We start from the raw sequence: 6,493 nt of genomic DNA, 5'->3' as shown, positions 1-6,493 counted from the left end.
ATGTATTGGCATTCTTCGCACATCTGGGAAATGTGACAAAAGTATAAATTATAGATTACTGTTTTGAAGTAATTCACGTAACTTATTTTATTCTGTAAAGGACGAGAAGTCAAGTCTCTTAGTCTGATTCTAAACTGCAATTTTGTGCTCTCTTTTGTGTCAAAATTAATTTTTTTTTTGCTAGAAAACAGTGATAGTTTTTTAAATAAAACCTTAAAAGTCAACATTAAATAAAACCAATAGCTATTTAAGATAATATATTATTGATAAAGAGAGAATCAAACAAGATCAGATCAGTTCAGAATCAGGCTAAACTCCTTCGCTACCTTTGGAGAATAAAATACGTAAGTGAATTACCGCGATAAAGCAATCTATAATTTATACTTTTGTCGCAATTCCCAGCTGTGCTACTATGGAAATTCTTAATTTTATTCTTTTATTATTTTTTATGTGTCCATACACGAGAGGTTGGTTGATCGACATATAGTATATTAGTACTGCATATGGGTGGTGGGTTGGGAAAAGAAAAACCTGTTTACATTTGATTTAGAAGCCTGCATATTGTATTCCTTGGGAAATACATCAATGGAGCCAGTTTCACTGTATAGCAGTAGCAGGGATGAAGGAGGAGGAAAAGTTTGTTCTGTGAGTTTCAAATTGTACTGTGAAGGGAGGTTCGGCGGCAGATGCAAGTGTTTCACCCGGCCCAGCACTGAGTGGTGGAATTATTGATGCTATTTCAGATGAACATCTGCCGTGCAAATATTTAAAGAATACAAATTGCAGAGCTCACTCTCCTCACCCCTAACTTTCAAAGCGTGAAAGTTGGGGAGGGGGGTGAGCTGACAACAGATAGCTCATTTATCAATTTAGTTGCCATCCTCTATTCTGAGTCAAGCATTTATTATTATTATTATTATTATTATTATTATTATTATTATTATTATTATTATTATTATTATTATTATTATTATTATTTCGGGCAACTCCAAGGAGTCGACAGACTCATCGAGGGAGGCCCTAACATCATGTCAAGAACAACTATTCGACATTCACACAGTATCTATCATACCTCGCCTTGAACTCATTCACAGTCATAGCACCCACAACATACTCTGGCAGCTTATTCCACTCATTCACCACTCTCCAAGTAAAAAACCTAGCTCTAACACCCCTGCTAACCACATTCTTTCCCAGCTTCCATGTATGGCCCCTAGTCCTCCCACCACCAGTCCTATTTTCAAAAATATCTTCTGGATTAATCTTATAGTAACCCTTCAGTAATTTGAATGTCTCAATCATATCACCCCTTTTCTGCCTACAACCAAATTTTGCAACGCACAAATCTTCAACCTGTTCTCATAAGGTTCATTCCACAGACCTGCTCTCACCTTGGTCACTCGTCTCAGGATCCTCTCCATTTTTTCCCCATCAAGAAGAAACCCTGGCGCCCATATCTGGGCACAGTAGTGTAGATGGGGTCTTATCAAGGTTCGATAAAGAGGAACAATAACTTGTTTGTCTCTGCTTGTTAAAGTATTTTTCAGAAGCCAAGTGATTTGATGAGCTGATTTAGCCACTTTTGCGATGTTCCCCCTAAACTTCAACTCCCTATCCACCAACACTCCCAAATTCCTGGCCTCATCAATCTCCTGGAGAACGGTTCCACCAATGTGATATACTGCTGCTAATCGTTTCAACCCAAAATACACTTTGAATTTTAAATTTGAATTTTGAATTTTAACCTTACACTTTGCCACATTAAATTGACATCCATTTTCCTTAGCACAGTCATCCAAACTATCCAAATCATCTTGCAAAATTTTGACATCCTGTACACTCACAATTGCTCAACCCAACTTTGCATCATCAGCAAACAAGTGAACGCTTCCTCTCAAATCCTTTCATATATCGTTAATGAACAAATTGAAAAGTTGTGGTCAAAGAACAGAACCCTGTGGCATACTACTAGTCACAAGCCGTCTTTTGGACTCAACTCCTGAATAAACCACTCTCTGGTATCTCTCCATCAACCACCCTCTTATCCATCTCACCAACCTTATATCCATCCCTATCTGCTCCAGTTTACTGATTAGAGTTTCATGTGGTATCCTGTCAAAGGCCTTGGCAAGGTCCAGTAGAATCACTGTAAACCCATTACCCTTATCCAGTTCAGCCGTCTCTGTGTTATAAAACGTGAGCAAGTTACTGAGGCATGATCTACCCTTCACAAAACCATGTTGTCCCCCATACAGTATCCCATTTTCATCTATCCAATCCTGTATTCTTCTCTTGACTAATTTCTCCAAGACCTTCACAATGATTCCTGATATGCTATTCGGTCGGTAATTTACAACAGCAATCTTGGAACCTCCTTTATACAGTGGAACTATTTATCCATCTTTCCACCCCCTCGGGACTAACCCAGAGCCGAGATTCAAATTAAACAAAATGGGCAAGGGTACTGACAATTCCTTAGCCGCTTCACGTAGATACGAGCTGGTATACCATCCAATCCCACAGATGTATTGACATTGAGGTTTTGCAATAGACTACTCACCTCCGCTTCATTCACCACAATTCCCGTATAATCTATAGGTCCATTCATTTCTGCATTGTCACCACTTGGATGATATATTCTTGCAAAGTGCTCGCTCAGTAATTCAATTATATCAACTGATTCGGTTACCTCCCTATCATCGGCATTCTTTAAAATCATTCTGCCATTTCCATTTTTCCTTTTACTTTCAACATATCGAAAAAACTGTTCGGGATTCTCTTTAGCCTGCATGGCCAATGTTGTTTCATAATCCTTTTTTGCTTTTCTTACCACACTCGTTACCTTTCTGGCCTGCGCTTTATACCGTTCATGTGCCTGCTGGTCACCTTTCTCCTTAAATTCCCTCCACAGTTGTTTCTTTTTTTTGCAGCTCAAGCTTAATGGTGTTATTCATCCATTTAATCCCTACTTGATTTATTATTCGGACTCTAGGTATAGAGTCAGCCATTGCTTCATGCAAATAATTTTTTGCCGCCTCCCATGCACTATCAACATCCAGCCCTTGCAGTTTTACATGCCATGGCACTGGACCAATCAAACTCCTAAGCTTGTCATACTTACCAGTCTGATAATTCCACATGTACCCTGTCTTAGTTGTAAATTCCACGCCTTTAGCCACCTCCCAAGTCAATACACTATGATCACGCTCACCAATTGGTGGCAACGTGGTCACCTTCGCTACAGCCAAATTCTCAGATGCAATTACTAGGTCAAGCCCTCTCTGACCGCTAGTATTTTCAATTGCATGCTGTCGCAGATAGTTATCCCTTAATAATCGCATAAAATCCAATTCCTCCCTCCCATATGTCCTCTCCTCCTTCCAATCAATGTTACCATAGTTGAACTCTCCCATAATAATTACCCTCCTTCCACTCATTTCATCAATTTGTTTATTCATACTATCTCCACCATCTATTCCATCACCTGGTCTATAGCAGCACCGAACTATATATTTTGTTCTGCTAGTTTCAATCTCACACCAAATAGCCTCAAATGTGCTCTTTTCTCTATCCTGCAGTTCCATTTCTATTCTCCTTTTGGGAGAGCTTTTAGGAGCCCACTCCAAATGTGAGAGTAGTATTCGAGTAGTTACGCGAATTTTTGAATTCTATAAAGTTAACAGCTGTTTATAGGTTAAGTGACGTCTTAAACGAAAGGGAAATCCTAGTTTTTGTGGAAGGTGATGGTGCAATGGGTGTGATTTGGTTATGTCAGAAAAGGCTTAATGTCAGGGTAATTCCAAGAAGAAAATCTAATCTTGTCTGGATATTTGAAATAAAGTTTTGTGAGAAATAAGACTGAACTAGGTTTTACTAGCATTGAAATTGATGGAGTTATGTGAGTTCAATTGGAGAATGTCTTGGAAATCAGAACTGAGATCAGTGGTGGTTGATGTTCTGTAGGTTGGGGTGAGTTGTGTAGAGTGAGGTTTGTCAAATGAAAGGGATTAGTGCAATGTGTTTTCATTTGGGTTTGATGTCAAATGAAGTACGTCATGATATACAGAAGGAAGAAGGTTGGTGAGAGAACAAAACCTTGTGGAACCATCAATTAATGGTTTGATGATTTTCTCCATCACTTTAGTTTGGACTAAGGTGAGTGAGATAGATCGGAAGGTAGATGGCAGTGATCTGTAGCCTTTCGTTGGAATTGGTTCAATGGCTGGAATGACTCGAAGGCCTTTACCATTATCAATTATGTGTACATTAAAGGAAACGTGTTAGGCTGGGAGATTAACGTTTTCTGTGGGTGAAGATGCAATAGATCCATCTAGATATGATAGCGGTTGGAACAGTGTTGAGCAAAGGTTACGACCAATTGCTTTGGCAGGAGACCAAAAGGCGCCACTTCCATTTGGGAAGAACTGCAGGTTTACTGATTTTTTTCTAGTTAAATTCTGTTTTGGAAGCATAGATAATTTTCTTGCGTCTGTTGTGGACTTCAGTATAATCATTGAAGGAAGATAGAGTTCTTGATTTGAGCTAGTTGTGGTATGCTTGATTTTTCATTTGTACAGACTTGGCACATCTTTTGGAGAACCATTGTTTAGTTAGGGGATAGCAGTTCAGAGAAGCGAGGGGGATATATGTTTCCATGCCAGCGAGGATTACTTTGGTGATACGTTTAGTGCGTATGTTTGGATTGGAAGTCTGGAAACGATAGTCCAACCATGGAAATAAAGCACAGAAGTCATGGACTCTGTCCCAATGGTAAACTAGTCTTGTGTGGGAGTGGTCAATATCGCGGTCAGAATAACCGAGGGAGCTCACTACATTCACTGTGTATTTGAATGGTCGTTGATAAGGAAGAGATGTAGGGTACTTGAGGAGTGGTTCATGTTATCTTGTATTTTGGTTGGTATGTGAACAATTTGTCTAAGGTCTTTAATGATGGCAACATTTTCAGTATCTCTGCCTGCAAGATGTAGGAGGTAAGCAAGTTGGTGATATGGGCATCAAAATCTCCTATAAAAATGATTTCGCAATTCGAAGAGTGGGACTGGAGAAATCAATTTTTAAGGAGAAGGAAATTAAGGGGGCGCTCAGAGTGGTTTGAGTCATTAGAAGAGCGATAGCGACAGCAAATGAATTTGACTGAATGGGGAAGGGATATTTTCAACAAAAAAATTCAAAGATGGGAGATTCTAGGCTTCGTGCTCTCTAGCAAGGTAAGTCGGAGCAGATGTATACAGAGACCCTACCTTTGGGTCGAAAGACGTTACACAGTGTGTAGGTTTCGAAGGTTTAGATGATTGATAGTGCTGAGAGAGGTGAAATTTGTGTTTTTTCTAAAACGAATAGGTGCGGTTTGGATGACTAAAGATGGTAGTGGACATTACTAAGGTTGGGGTTGAGTCCACCTATTTTAGTGAGGTGATGTGCAAGGTTCTGCGGGATGTATTGGATTGCAAGGGACATTGCACATTTTCTAAGCAGTGCCTGCATACTGGTCTCCATGGTGGCTGCTAGTGATGTCATTTAATTTTTGCACATTTAACTTGTTCTTAGTTGGCGATCCAACAATGCTCTCCATTTTGCCCCATATCTTCAAGTTGTCTTCGAAGATGGCGTCCTCGTTTCCTCTGGTTAAATATTAAGTCAGGTCGAGCAAGTATGTGCTATTGGGTGCAACTGTCCTTTAAGTTTATTTATCGCGTTATTAATTCAGATGTGTTTATCGCTGTGTCACAGGTCACTTATCGCCATGGGACTTGCGACTTGCAGGCAGGTGCATGGCTAACCAGCGGTCCCAGAGCTAAGTATGATCTATTTCAAAGCTTTTGGTCATACGTTTCTCTAACTCTTCCACTTCCTGCTTCTATCCTCATACTAACATTCTTCATAATGGATATTCTTTACTTAAAACTTTCTTTCTGTCTGTCTCTTTTCTTGCTTACTAACCCCAGGAGGAGGTCCTCCATTCTCCCTGAAGCTATTAGAGTACTTGAGGGCTAGGGGTGTTTCCTCCTCTTTCAACTAACCACTAATAGTTATAGTAGTGGGCAGCAGTGCTACTTGTACTATCCTCCTGTAGCATACATGTTACAATACTGCGATGTGGAAGGCAAGGGTAAACCTCCACATTACATCCTCAAGTAAAAGCAGCATTGGAAGTTAAAAATGAAGTCAAGATCGGCGATGGAGCTTTCACTGAAGGAGTCATGCCCGGCAGGAGAAATAACCACTCTTCTCAAGTCGACAGCCAACGAAATCCTGGTACGTATTCAAAAGTGAAGACAAGAAATAAGCTGAATATTGGAACATGGAATGCAAGAGGACTGCTAGAACCAGTTAAAATAGAAAATGCGAGAAAAGAAATGGAAAGACTTGAAATAGACATTCTGGGCATTGATCAGACGAGATGGGAGGAACAGGGTGATTTATGGAGTGGAGAAGTTCGGATAATATATTCAGGACAAAATATGGGGTTGCA

This window comes from Typopeltis vanoorti, chromosome 19, assembly GCF_054136105.1.
Source record: "Typopeltis vanoorti isolate ZY-2024b chromosome 19, IOZ_Tvanoo_1.0, whole genome shotgun sequence".
NCBI lineage: Eukaryota > Metazoa > Arthropoda > Arachnida > Uropygi > Thelyphonidae > Typopeltis > Typopeltis vanoorti.
Note: the sequence above shows the minus strand (reverse complement) of the source record.